Raw genomic sequence first — 15,620 nt, forward strand, 5'->3', positions numbered from 1 at the left:
CTGATTCATAGCAATTAAATGGAGGAGGATTACCTACATATGTTTAACACATGAATAACAGAATCCATCTTGCTGATGTTCTGTTCTTGCAGGATGCGGGCTAATTTTTCCTCTGATATTATTCTGCTGGGTCTCCTCCCTGGGGTTTTCTTTTTTTTTCAGCGGAAACAAGTTCAAAACAGATTTTTTTTTTTGATGCTTAGATTTTTCCTTACATATTCTAGAGGCGAGGCTTTGTACAAAGCTAAATGGCAAACAGAAAGAGAAGGCATAATTCCATACAAGACGCTTTCTACAAAGCAGGTAATTTAAGTCTAGCTGGACAAGGAATATACTGTGATTTTTTAGACTGATCTCAGGAATGGATATCCAATTTCCGCTTCCATAATTGTTTAAAGCATTCTTCTAATTTCCGCACTACCCTATCCTATGACACACTCCCATACGTTTTACCATGAAGCATAAGTATTCTTAAGCATTAATGCTGTTCTGTTTGCAGGACTAATTTGCTTAGAGCTTTCGAAAGTTATGTCTTGTGGTTTTGGAACACAAATACAATATTATTTTATGGAAATGTCAGAAGGAAAGAAGAATTTCAGTGTGATAAGTGGATGGCAAGGGAGTGCTGGTGTTAAAAGGATTCCATGGAAGTGATGATCTATTAGAAAAGTTACAGTTGCTATACCATTAGTAAGAATTGCTGCATGGAAAATTCTCGCAAGAACACAACGTATAGTATCACAGTGGATATTGTACATTACCTCTTTACAAGCAATGTACTCCAAATTGTCAGACAGCACTACTGGGGTCTTGGGTTCAAATCCCACCAAAGACAACATCTGCAAGGAGTTTGTATTTTCTCCCCGTGTTTGCGTGGGTTTCCTCCAGGTACTCCGGTTTCCACCACACTCCAAAGACATACTGATAGGGAATTTAGATTGTGAGCCCCAATCAGGACAGTGATTATAATGTCTGTAAAGCGCTGCGGAATAAGATAGCGCTATATCAGCAAAGCATAATAAATAATCCGACTCTATTCTCACCATTAAGCGTCATGTATCTACTTCAATATGTGAGTCTTGAAAATTCTAAACTATTGAGCAGATATAGGATAAGAATAATTATTAATACATTCACGTATGAAGTAGAAACACATTCCAGGACGGTGTTCAATAAAACTACAGTAAGCTTCTCCTACTGTCAGGTGCCACCTGTTATTGAAGCAGGGCTATAATGGTAGTTTTGACAGAAGTGATGAAATGTTGTACAGGCTGTTCAATGGCTTTAAGAATATTTGCTTTAGCAAAACAATTATTTCATTTTGTTGTAATTTCATGTTATACTTGACTTAGGCATATAGAGATGCATTAATTACCATGTTATTTTTAAGTTTGGCCTAAACTTCGACAACTGGTACATTTAAGATGCCGCTATGTTCTGATGGTAAGTGATGACAAAAAAGTAAAACTCCTCTTAAAATGCTCAGAAAATGCTCATTTTAATATCAAGATTATACACATTAATTATACACATTATACACATATTTCAAAGTAAGAAAACCTGTATCATCAGGTCGAAGAGATTTATCTAATAGTGTTTGCCATTTGTATTGTTAAATCTGATGATAGAACTGCTTTAACAGTCTGCTCTTTGTGTCCCATGATGTCTGTAGGTGGAAGAAAGTGAGACATATGGTTGACCAATCCCACAGAGATTAGCAGGTTTGGATTACATTGGTGTATTAAAAATAAAAAATTTACAAAAAGTGAAAGACCTCCAAAAAAGTGAATGATCTAAACAATCACAGTAAATCCATAGTTTTTTCATGCCGGTCTTGAGGAGATGTGCTGTTGTCAGATGTTCTTAATAGAGATGAGGGAATTTGCTTCTGTTACCCCTAATCCGGCAAGCTATAGCGCTTGCCGAATAAGCTGCAGAGGGAACCTGACTTCCTGGATCGCACCTGCTGATCAGCTGATCGGTGCCGCAGCTGCATGTGTCGCGGCTGTGTGACAGTCACAACAAACAGGCTCTCCATGCATGTGTCATGCCTGTCACACAGCGGCAACACATGCAGCTGCGGTGCCGATCAGCTGATCAGCAGGTGCGATCCAGGAAGCCGGGTTCCCTGTGCAGCTTTTTTGGCAAGCGCTCTAGCTTGCCAAATAAGAGGGAACCTGAGCAAATTCGTTCACTCTAGTTCTTAATTTATCAAGATGGAAAAAGTATGCCTCCTCATGGGTCTGGAGTGTTGGACGAATAATGTATGCCTATCTGTGTGACTCTCCACAAATCCTAATCTAGTCTCTGCTGGAGTAAGATGAGCGGCGGTCATCATGCCGCCCCACCCCAGCTCTGCCCACTTTGCCGGAGCTGTAGTGTGCTTTTCCAAAGCGTTTGATACCGTGCCGCACAAGAGGTTGGTACACAAAATGAGAATGCTTGGTCTGGGGGAAAATGTGTGTAAATGGGTTAGTAACTGGCTTAGTGATAGAAAGCAGAGGGTGGTTATAAATGGTATAGTCTCTAACTGGGTCGCTGTGACCAGTGGGGTACCGCAGGGGTCAGTATTGGGACCTGTTCTCTTCAACATATTCATTAATGATCTGGTAGAAGGTTTACACAGTAAAATATCGATATTTGCAGATGATACAAAACTATGTAAAGCAGTTAATACAAGAGAAGATAGTATTCTGCTACAGATGGATCTGGATAAGTTGGAAACTTGGGCTGAAAGGTGGCAGATGAGGTTTAACAATGATAAATGTAAGGTTATACACATGGGAAGAGGGAATCAATATCACCATTACACACTGAACGGGAAACCACTGGGTAAATCTGACAGGGAGAAGGACTTGGGGATCCTAGTTAATGATAAACTTACCTGGAGCAGCCAGTGCCAGGCAGCAGCTGCCAAGGCAAACAGGATCATGGGGTGCATTAAAAGAGGTCTGGATACACATGATGAGAGCATTATACTGCCTCTGTACAAATCCCTAGTTAGACCGCACATGGAGTACTGTGTCCAGTTTTGGGCACCGGTGCTCAGGAAGGATATAATGGAACTAGAGAGAGTACAAAGGAGGGCAACAAAATTAATAAAGGGGATGGGAGAACTACAATACCCAGATAGATTAGCGAAATTAGGATTATTTAGTCTAGAAAAAAGACGACTGAGGGGCGATCTAATAACCATGTATAAGTATATAAGGGGACAATACAAATATCTCGCTGAGGATCTGTTTATACCAAGGAAGGTGACGGGCACAAGGGGGCATTCTTTGCGTCTGGAGGAGAGAAGGTTTTTCCACCAACATAGAAGAGGATTCTTTACTGTTAGGGCAGTGAGAATCTGGAATTGCTTGCCTGAGGAGGTGGTGATGGCGAACTCAGTCGAGGGGTTCAAGAGAGGCCTGGATGTCTTCCTGGAGCAGAACAATATTGTATCATACAATTATTAGGTTCTGTAGAAGGACGTAGATCTGGGTATTTATTATGATGGAATATAGGCTGAACTGGATGGACAAATGTCTTTTTTCGGCCTTACTAACTATGTTACTATGTTACTATGTTACTATGAACAGTTGCGCCATAATACAAACATTTTTACTCCAGAATACTGGTGATAACGCTCACAGTCTACAAATTAACTAAAATGGAATCAACATAATTATATGGCAATTGTGTATGATATTTATTAATGCTCCTTATATAGTCTTCTCCATTGGCACACTCCTACTCTATCATTTATTTCTCTTAAACTGCTACCAATTGTCTGAGTAAAATGGAGAGTAGGTGAACTGCTGAGAGCGAACATCTTTAGTCAACAGGTTAGAGAGAATGTTTTAAAAAAAAAAGTATTTTGACCACCATGTCTCTATTAAGTCATCTATTCACTAGAAGAGTGTACCCGTGCCATGAGAAGTACTAAATGAAGTTAGCATAGCTCTTGTGCGTATTGTCTGGAGCATCAGCTCCACAAATCTCCTTAGCTTAAGTAAAACAAAGAGTGAACGTGAGGAATCTTAATCTTGTGGTGAAGCTCCACCTTATTGTCCAGGCTTTGAATCGGCATCATTAAGGCATTTGAACATTCCTCAAGACTCCACTAGAAGAGGTCTGGAAGGAGGATTAACTTTTAACAGCATGTTTAATATATGACTATATGTACCTATTCTCATGCACGCAAGAAAAAACTTAATTGATAATTTCAATATATTACGGACTTGACATTAAACTCATAAATAGGCTCATATTGAAACAACACATTACACAAATCACATTTCACTTTAACGTTTGTTGGATTCCCTTTTCCAAATACCTTAACCCTTTTATAAATCCATCTTTACATATTCTTACATCAGCTCCCACACACATTACATTATATATATATATAGATAGATAGATAGATAGATAGATAGATAGATAGATAGATATATACATACACAATAAAGAAATCTATTTCTAGAACATTTTTCAGGGGCAAATCTTACATGCTTCACAGGGATCAAGTAAGAGAAAAATGACCTGTCATCTATATAAATACAAAGCTCTATCCGCCATGAAAAAGTCACCACAATATATTGAAAGGCTAACTTGCAAACAAGCAAAACCGTTAAACCAGCTCCTACGAGACATTTCTAAATTCTTGGGAAACGGACAAAAACCATCAAACTCACAAGTTATAAAGGGTTACATTTTTGCTGGAATGATAATACATGAAAACAATTTAACACAAACCATCTTCTAGGAAGTAACACCTTTGATGATGTCAGTGAACTGGAATTCTAATAAAGTGGAATCACTCACCCATGTAGCACTTGAACACTGTATTTAAACACTTGTTTTATAAGCGTTTGCAAGCTTTCCAGATAGATAAACAATGCACAAGTGCTGCTCAGTAGAACACGTACATAAAGTTACCATCTCGTTAACTCATGTCTGCTCATGGCTTATCAGATGGAAGTTCCAGTGTCAGAAATGCCCAGATGTATCAAAAGTATCAGCTATGGTTCAATTCTGAATAAATGCCATTGAAAAATATGGGCGATCCATTAATGATAATTAATAATAATCTTTATTTTTATATAGCGCTAACATATTCCGCAGCGCTTTACAGACATTATCATCGCTGTCCCCAATGGGGCTCACAATCTAAATTCCCTATCAGTATGTCTTTGGAATGTGGGAGGAAACCGGAGCGCCCCGAGGAAACCCACGCAAACACGGGGAGAACATACAAACTCTTTGCAGATGTTGTCCAAGGTGGGATTAGAACCCAGGACTCCAGCGCTGCAAGGCTGCTGTGCTAACCACTAAGCCACCTCAAGATAGTTTTCTGCTAATATGAGTGGTCTTTATTGCATGAAATTTGTAAAAGAATAAAATAAAACATTTGGAATTCTCTATAACTTCTTCACGCCATGGCCATTTTTCCATTTTTGTTCTTTCCTCCTTTTAGTCCAAGAGTCATAACTTTTTTATATTTCTGTCAATATAGCTGAAGAGGGCTTGTTCTTCTTTGCAGGACGAGTTGTACTTTTGAATACCACTGTCACAGAAGACGTAATGGAATGACGTCATACTGTCCGCAATCCCAGTCGTACACGCTGGATGGTGAAAGAAGGAGCCGGTGGCTCCTTCCCCCACTTTTATATTCACTTCTACCTGTATCCTGAGGCTGCAGATAGCTGTGAAATTATGATGCTGGGCGGAAGAGAGCATCTCCATGGTGCGACCCATGGACCAACGTTTTCAGCCCTTTGGCTGTCTTAGTGTGAGTGCCAGTATGGAACAGTTAGAGGGTTCGATGTGACCCGCGTGCTGCACTTTGCCCAGGTCTGACTTGCGGTGATTTTTTTTTTCTAATTGTAAAAGTAACTCTTTACCTTTCTTCTCTATCCACGCAAGGTCACAATGGTGCCTTCTTCTAATGGTCGCAGAATTTGCTGCTGAGACATTTTTCCCTTCTCATTTCTGCAGTTGTTCTCAGCCTCAATAGACTCCAGACCAGACCTTTAAATTTGCTCCCCACATCAGACCTTCAGCAACAGCAGTGTTTCTAAATTGCTAGGCTACTGGGCAATGAACTTACTGCCTTCCGAGAAAAGACTTACTACTATTACCACTACTCCTTGTGCAGTAGGACAGTGAAAAAGGGGGCCCAAAAAAAGAGAGTCAGGAGCCAACAGGAGCATTAGGTTGCCTAAAGAACTTTCTAGCAATAGAAAGTGTCCGTCAGGATATTGTGTGCTCTGCAGCCACCGCAATCACCTTACTAATGATGGCTGGTACCCAGAGCATGAAGTTCTTATTAGAAAACTGTGGGCTAGACGCCAGGCAGTGCGTCTCAATGTATACCTGGCCAACGGGATCTGCTCAGTAGGTTAGATTGTTGATTGGAGTAGAATGTTAATCTGGTACACTGAATAATAGCAGTATGAAAGTCTTACTTTCAATAGCACCTATAGGTAGAATTAAACCCTCCTTTTATGACAGTGTACTGATGAACCTTAAATATGGTATACATTGTCTTCAGATGCATATACCAGCTTTAGATTAATGACAAGCATGGCACTCCTAAAGATATAAACTCCTATTATACCTAGAAGAGAGTTTAGACCAAAACAATTTGCTTTAACATCACTCAAAAATGATGGATACCTGTCACCAAAACTAAACAAAAATCAATGTTCACCATATCTCTTAGGAGAAAGTAGTAAACCACATTATAGGAACCTTTCCTCTCCCATTGAATATTTCCGCTAGTTGTTTTTGAGTTACGGCACACTCTAAATATATTTAATTCAATCAGAGTAAAGTAGGCCTTTAATCTTCATGCACCATAGTGAGTCATTTCCAAGCTGAAATTTAAATCCAGGTTTTCAGAGAGGTACTTTTACAATTACTGTTGTAGACTAAAATGATTCTTTTACTGCTTGATTTGAGATTTGTAGTATTGTTCTTCAAACAAGTGAACTCCTGCAAGTCCTTAGGATCCCCTGCCAACATTTCCATTCATGACCTCTTTATTTGTTATTCTAGCATTTCTTAATTGCATGTTTTTAATTCATCACCATCTAAAGAGCATTTGGGGCTTTTAATGTACTAAATGGGAACATAGGAAAGAATATTCATCAAAACATCTGATACTGTTCAGCGTTTCGAAATTTCCAAACATTGGTTTATACTTGCCTAAAGTCACACTGACCCGTTTTATTTCTCTTACAAAAGAACAATAATTGTAAAAGGAAATGCCACTGTCAAGATCTTTCAACCTTATGCCATGTGCTGTGGACGGACATGTATGTGTGCTAAATCAATTGTCTAGGAAAATGCATTTGTGGTTACAACTGTTGCATTTGATGCCAGATGACGACTAGAAAGTTGATCTTATTGTAGCTATAAGTCATTGGGAAGAGTTTCATGATTTCCAATTTATAGGATGAGATAGTACACAGGATGTATTAGAATCAATAAAAGCTGAAATCTGGGTGCTTTTTATATATAAAATAATCAATGACCTCTTTGGACATACGAAGATGAGTATAATATACATCTAAATGAAGATGACAGGTGAGATTACTTAGTACAGCTGAAGAAAAACACATTTCCATAATGTTCAACCGTGGATTAACTTTATATGATTTAGATTGCCCTAAAAGAGCAAATTTTCTTTACTCCTGATCCCGAGTGTCGATCACCTAACAACATTCAGAATAAGAATCTTAAATATGTACATAAGTATTTAATGTTATTTTTTTAAGGCATCTAAGCCTAGTTTGAAACTGTCAATGAGTCCTGTTGTGGTCAGCTACTGAGGTAGACTGTTCCACAGATTAATAGTTCTTATAGTAAAAAAAAACCTAGTCTTCTGTAGAAGAAGGAAGTTTCCTCTTGTGGGGGGTTTACACGAAACAGCTTTTGACCATAATTATTGTATGGGCCATTTATGAACTTTTACAAATTAATCATGAGAGGTCTTGTGGGACGATTGAAATATTCATTGATTACATATATTCAAGAATAGGCTGAGTTATTCAGCACATTTTTGGTGCTGAAAACGCCCCCTTGGCTTATACTCGAGTGAGGGTCCAGAAGATGGAGAGGGAGCAGCAGCGGCAAAGCAGTGGGTCACATGAGGCAGGAGCCGGCTACTGTGGCTAACTCCTGTGCCTGCTGCTACACAGAAATGAATATTCACTATGTTGGCAGTGAATATTTATTTTTCTGTAATAGCGCGCACAGTGCCAGCTGCAGCAGCCAGCTTCCTGTAGCGGCCGTGAGATCACATGTGCCCGCTACTTAAGAGAAATGAATATTCACTTCTCTACTCTACTCCTTCTCCAGCAGGACTTGGTACCTGTCCACACTGCTAAAAGTACCAATACCTTATATAAAAGCAACAGTATCACTGTGCTTGATTGGCCAGCAAACTCGCCTGACCTTAACCCCATAGAGAATCTATGCTGTATTGTCAAGACCAAGATGAGAGATTCCAGACCCAACAATGCACATGAGCTGAGGGCTGCTATCAAAGCAACCTTAGCTTCCATAACACCCCAGCAGTGCCACAGGCTGATCGCCTCCATGCAGTAATTGATGCAAAAGGAGCCTCAACCAAGTATTGAGTGTATTTACTGAGCATACATTTCAGTAGGCCAACATTTCGGATTTTAAAATCATTTTTCAAGCTGGTGTTATAAAGTATTCTAATTTACTGAGATAATGACTTTTGGGTTTTCATTGGCTGTAAGCCATAATCATCAACAGTAACAGAAAAAAACGCTTGAAATAGATCACTCTGCTTGTAATGATTCTATATATGATATTCACTTTTTGCATTGAGGAACTGAAATAAATTAACTTTTTAATGATATTCTAATTTTATGAGAAGCACCTGTATATACAATATATATATACCAGGATGGGGCCCAAAATGGAGAACATATATACCAGGATGGGGGATTTATATACCAGGATGGAGAACATATATACCAGAATGGGGCCCAGGCCCAGGATAAGGAACATATATACCAGAATGGCGGATATATACAAAATATATATACCAATATGGAGATATATATACCAGGATGGGGAAGATATATACCAGAATGGATCCAAGATAGGGAATATACATACCAGCATGAGGAACATATCTACTAGGATGGACCAAGGATAGGGAACATATATACCAGGATGGGCCCAGGATCAGGAACATATATATATCAGGATGAGCAACATATAAAGTAGGATAGAGGTCATAGATACCAAGATTGGGCCAGGATGGGGAACATACATACCAAAATAGAAGACATATATAATGGTAAAGTTTTAATAGCGGTTAGGACCATACCAAATTTGGGTTCACCTTGACGCTCGTAGGATGGGTTTTACACTTTTGTTAATCAAAAATGGTGTTTACTAAGTACCAATGTTGTTTACATACACTATTGCTTTATTTATATTGTAGCAGGATATGTATTTTGGTTTTGTCTTGGGTTTTGTCTGTCTTATGCCCATGTGAATATGCTCCTGTTTTGCATGCATACCAACTTATACTCAAGTTAATTTTTTTGGTTTAATTTTAGGTTTCTGCATTTAGTGCAGTTAAGGAGTGGCCTCCCTTCATTTCAGCACGACATTAAATTTAAAGAGATTCCCATTTGCTGTGTGTCCATGTTCGGGACCCAGTCCTGCTCAGTGCTTATTCAGATGTCATTATGATGCATGGTAAGGTTTTAATACTAGAGGTTAATACCATGCCGAATTTGGGTACACCTTGACGCTGGTGGAATGGCTTTTACACTTTTTATGATTAAAAACAGTGTTTACAAGGAACCAATGTTGTTTATATGCACTATTGCTTTTACTTATTTACTTGCAGCAGGGTATGTATTTTGCTTTTTGTCTTGGGTTTATATATATACACTGCCCCAAAAAATAAAAGGAACACTTAAATAACACAATGTAACTCCAAGTCAATCATACTTCTGTGAAATTAACCTGTCCAGTTATGAAGCAACAATGATTGTGAATCAATTTATTCTACTGTTGTGCAAGTGGAACAGACAATAGGTATAAATTATAGTAACATAGTAATATAGTTAGTAAGGCCGAAAAAATACATTTGTCCATCCAGTTCAGCCTATATTCCATCATAATAAATCCCCAGATCTACGTCCTTCTACAGAACCTAATAATTGTATGATATAGGTAATTAGCAATGGTTCTGCAGGTGGTAACCACAGACCATTTCTCTGTTCTCATTCTTTTTGGCTGTTATTTTAGTCACTTTTGCATTTTGTCATTACTATCACCCCTAGAGGTACAGTAGCATCAGGCAGTGCCTACTGTACTACCCACAAAAGTTGTAACTCTCAGCTGATTGGAAGAATATCAATAAAACTTAACCTTTAATCTATTAATTAAAAACTATAAAGTGCAAAACAAGTGCAAAAAAGTGCTTGTGCTAAGACCACATAGTGCAAGTAAAAGCAGACCCAACATACTCATACAACATGTGTCTGCCTTTCAGAGGTAATATATTACGGCTATCAGGTAATGTCACGCTGACCATCTATTATCGAGGGATTAATACAAGTTCAAACAGGTCTATGACCTATATGTATTGAATGCTCACGTGTCAGAATTATACAATGAAAAGTAGCCACAGGTATATTTATAGCTTTTTCTATAACATGCCGAGGGAGAGGACGGAGAAAACCAATCCCACCTAAAACAAAAGGGCTCACTGCGATCCAACCATACACCGAGGGCTTATACACGTTATACTATTTACTGATAGCCTGGCAATTAGCCAACATACCCTCTATCATCATAGCAGAAGTGTAGTAGTACAATATAGCAGCAAGCTCAAAGACTCTCTATATCATAGTAACATAGTAACATAGTTAGTAAGGCCGAAAAAAGACATTTGTCCATCCAGTTCAGCCTATATTCCATCATAATAAATGCCCAGATCTACGTCCTTCTACAGAACCTAATAATTGTATGATACAATATTGTTCTGCTCCAGGAAGACATCCAGGCCTCTCTTGAACCCCTCGACTGAGTTCGCCATCACCACCTCCTCAGGCAAGCAATTCCAGATTCTCACTGCCCTAACAGTAAAGAATCCTCTTCTATGTTGGTGGAAAAACCTTCTCTCCTCCAGACGCAAAGAATGCCCCCTTGTGCCCGTCACCTTCCTTGGTATAAACAGATCCTCAGCGAGATATTTGTATTGTCCCCTTATATACTTATACATGGTTATTAGATCGCCCCTCAGTCGTCTTTTTTCTAGACTAAATAATCCTAATTTCGCTAATCTATCTGGGTATTGTAGTTCTCCCATCCCCTTTATTAATTTTGTTGCCCTCCTTTGTACTCTCTCTAGTTCCATTATATCCTTCCTGAGCACCGGTGCCCAAAACTGGACACAGTACTCCATGTGCGGTCTAACTAGGGATTTGTACAGAGGCAGTATAATGCTCTCATCATGTGTATCCAGACCTCTTTTAATGCACCCCATGATCCTGTTTGCCTTGGCAGCTGCTGCCTGGCACTGGCTGCTCCAGGTAAGTTTATCATTAACTAGGATCCCCAAGTCCTTCTCCCTGTCAGATTTACCCAGTGGTTTCCCGTTCAGTGTGTAATGGTGATATTGATTCCCTCTTCCCATGTGTATAACCTTACATTTATCATTGTTAAACCTCATCTGCCACCTTTCAGCCCAAGTTTCCAACTTATCCAGATCCATCTGTAGCAGAATACTATCTTCTCTTGTATTAACTGCTTTACATAGTTTTGTATCATCTGCAAATATCGATATTTTACTGTGTAAACCTTCTACCAGATCATTAATGAATATGTTGAAGAGAACAGGTCCCAATACTGACCCCTGCGGTACCCCACTGGTCACAGCGACCCAGTTAGAGACTATACCATTTATAACCACCCTCTGCTTTCTATCACTAAGCCAGTTACTAACCCATTTACACACATTTTCCCCCAGACCAAGCATTCTCATTTTGTGTACCAACCTCTTGTGCGGCACGGTATCAAACGCTTTGGAAAAATCGAGATATACCACGTCCAATGACTCACCGTGGTCCAGTCTATAGCTTACCTCTTCATAAAAACTGATTAGATTGGTTTGACAGGAGCGATTTCTCATAAACCCATGCTGATATGGAGTTAAACAGTTATTCTCATTGAGATAATCCAGAATAACATCCCTCAGAAACCCTTCAAATATTTTACCAACAATAGAGGTTAGACTTACTGGCCTATAATTTCCAGGTTCACTTTTAGAGCCCTTTTTGAATATTGGCACCACATTTGCTATGCGCCAGTCCTGCGGAACAGACCCTGTCGCTATAGAGTCACTAAAAATAAGAAATAATGGTTTATCTATTACATTACTTAGTTCTCTTAGTACTCGTGGGTGTATGCCATCCGGACCCGGAGATTTATCTATTTTAATCTTATTTAGCCGGTTTCGCACCTCTTCTTGGGTTAGATTGGTGACCCTTAATATAGGGTTTTCATTGTTTCTTGGGATTTCACCTAGCATTTCATTTTCCACCGTGAATACCGTGGAGAAGAAGGTGTTTAATATGTTAGCTTTTTCCTCGTCATCTACAACCATTCTTTCCTCACTATTTTTTAAGGGGCCTACATTTTCAGTTTTTATTCTTTTACTATTGATATAGTTGAAGAACAGTTTGGGATTAGTTTTACTCTCCTTAGCAATGTGCTTCTCTGTTTCCTTTTTGGCAGCTTTAATTAGTTTTTTAGATAAAGTATTTTTCTCCCTATAGTTTTTTAGAGCTTCAATGGTGCCATCCTGCTTTAGTAGTGCAAATGCTTTCTTTTTACTGTTAATTGCCTGTCTTACTTCTTTGTTTAGCCACATTGGGTTTTTCCTATTTCTAGTCCTTTTATTCCCACAAGGTATAAACCGCTTACACTGCCTATTTAGGATGTTCTTAAACATTTCCCATTTATTATCTGTATTCTCATTTCTGAGGATATTGTCCCAGTCTACCAGATTAAGGGCATCTCTAAGCTGTTCAAACTTTGCCTTCCTAAAGTTCAATGTTTTTGTGACTCCCTGACAAGTCCCCCTAGTGAAAGACAGGTGAAACTGCACAATATTGTGGTCGCTATTTCCTAAATGCCCAACCACCTGCAGATTTGTTATTCTGTCAGGTCTATTAGATAGTATTAGGTCTAAAAGTGCTGCTCCTCTGGTTGGATTCTGCACCAATTGTGAAAGATAATTTTTCTTGGTTATTAGCAAAAACCTGTTGCCTTTATGGGTTTCACAGGTTTCTGTTTCCCAGTTAATATCCGGGTAGTTAAAGTCCCCCATAACCAGGACCTCATTATGGGTTGCAGCTTCATCTATCTGCTTTAGAAGTAGACTTTCCATGCTTTCTGTTATATTTGGGGGTTTGTAACAGACCCCAATGAGAATTTTGTTACCATTTTTCCCTCCATGAATTTCAACCCATATGGACTCGACATCCTCATTCCCTTCGCTAATATCCTCCCTTAAAGTGGACTTTAGACAAGACTTTACATAGAGACAAACCCCTCCTCCTCTCCGATTTTTACGATCCTTTCTAAACAGACTGTAACCCTGTAAGTTAACTGCCCAGTCATAGCTTTCATCTAACCATGTCTCGGTTATTCCCACTATGTCAAAGTTACCTGTAGATATTTCTGCTTCTAGTTCTTCCATCTTGTTTGTCAGGCTTCTGGCGTTTGCGAGCATGCAGTTTAGAGGATTTTGTTTTGTTCCAATCTCCTCACTGTGGATTGTTTTAGAAATGTTCTTACCTCCCTTCTGAGTATGTTTTCCTGGGTCGTCTTTGTTCGAGTCTAATGTTTTTCTTCCCGTCCCCTCTTCTTCTAGTTTAACGCCCTCCTGATGAGTGTAGCGAGTCTTCTGGCGAATGTGTGTTTCCCAGGTTTGTTGAGGTGTAGTCCGTCTCTGGCGAGGAGTCCATCATACCAGTAATTCACACCGTGGTCCAGGAATCCAAATCCTTGTTGTCTGCACCATCGTCTTAGCCAGTTGTTTGCATCAAGGATCCTGTTCCATCTCCTGGTGCCATGCCCGTCTACTGGAAGGATAGAAGAAAAAACTACCTGTGCATCCAGTTCCTTTACTTTCTTCCCCAACTCTTCAAAGTCCTTGCAGATTGTCGGTAGGTCCTTCCTTGCCGTGTCATTGGTGCCAACATGTATCAGAAGAAATGGGTGGACGTCCTTGGAGCTGAAGAGCTTTGGTATCCTATCGGTCACATCCTTGATCATCGCACCTGGAAGGCAGCATACTTCTCTTGCAGTTATGTCCGGTCTGCAGATGGCTGCTTCGGTGCCTCTCAGTAGTGAGTCTCCCACCACCACCACTCTTCGTTGCTTCTTGGCTGTACTTTTTGCTGTCACTTGTTGCTGTGTGCCCTTTTCTTTTTTGCTTGCTGGTATTGCTTCATTCTTAGGTGTGCCATCTTCATCCTCTACAAAGATTTGATATCGGTTCTTCAGTTGTGTGGTTGGTGATTTCTCCATGGTCTTCTTGCTTCTATGCTTTGGGCATAATATTTTGCCCAAAGATTTCACCAGAATACATATATGCCTCCCCTCAGGGACTGTCCGTACTGGCATATGTTCAATAAGTGACTTAGAAAAGCATTAATAAAAAGAAACCCATTTATACTCATCCATAAGACAGAGCGTTCAAACGGTGCCTTTTCAGAGTGCTCAGGGTCTCATAACCGGCCATTTTCAATATTACCACGCCGTCTCATCCTAGCAGAAACTGATGTCTACTGACGCATTTCATCTTTTGAATCATCGGGAGTAGAAACATTCATCATTCAGCAAGATCCTGGGCACTCCGAAAAGGCATTGTTTGAACGCTCGGTCTTAGCACAAGCACTTTTTTGCACTTGTTTCGCACTTTATAGTTTTTCATTAATAGATTAAAGGTTAAGTTTTATTAATATTCTTCCAATCAGCTGAGAGTTACAGATTGAAGGTTGGATTCAGTTATTTGTCCTTGCTTAAAAATACCCACAAAAGTTGCTCAAGTAGTGCAGCTCATCCAAGATGGCACATCAATGTGAGCTGTGCCAAGAAGGATAGCAGTATATGTCAGCACAGTGTCCAGAGCATGGAGCAGATACCAGGAGACAGGCCAGTACACCAGGAGATGTGGAGGGGGTCGTAGGAGGGCAAGAAGCCAGCAGCAGGACCACTACCTCCTCCTGTGTGCAAGGACGAACAGAGCCTTGAAAAATGACCTCCAGCAGGCCATTAATGTGTCTGCTCAAACTATCATAAACAGACTCTATGAGAGTGGTACAAGGGCCTGACATCCATAAGTGGGTGTTGTGCTCACAGCCCAACATCATGCAGGGAAATTGGCATTTGCCAGAGAAAACCAAAATTGGCAGATTCAAAATTAGCGGCCTGTGCTATTCACGGATGACAGCTGTTCACATTGAGCACATGTGACAAACGTGACAAAGTCTGGAAACACTGTGGAGAACTTTCCGCTGCCTGCAACATCCTCCAGCATGATTGATTTGGTAGTGGGTCAGTAA

General features: G+C 39.8%; 1 protein-coding gene and 1 long non-coding RNA gene across 6 annotated transcripts in view; one reads left to right on the forward strand and one right to left on the reverse strand.

Moving 5' to 3' along the window:
• Window positions 1-15,620, reverse strand: part of BCAS3 (BCAS3 microtubule associated cell migration factor) — a 1,718,074-nt gene that overhangs the window by 216,444 nt on the left and 1,486,010 nt on the right. The gene's annotated exons all lie outside the window — the stretch shown is intronic.
• LOC138670147 (uncharacterized) overlaps window positions 259-15,620 on the forward strand; it is an 81,987-nt gene continuing 66,625 nt past the window's right edge. The window contains exon 1 of the long non-coding RNA XR_011319305.1: window positions 259-303. This is a non-coding gene — a long non-coding RNA (uncharacterized lncRNA). The remainder of the gene's footprint in view (window positions 304-15,620) is intronic.

Source organism: Ranitomeya imitator, chromosome 3, assembly GCF_032444005.1.
Source record: "Ranitomeya imitator isolate aRanImi1 chromosome 3, aRanImi1.pri, whole genome shotgun sequence".
Taxonomy (NCBI): domain Eukaryota; kingdom Metazoa; phylum Chordata; class Amphibia; order Anura; family Dendrobatidae; genus Ranitomeya; species Ranitomeya imitator.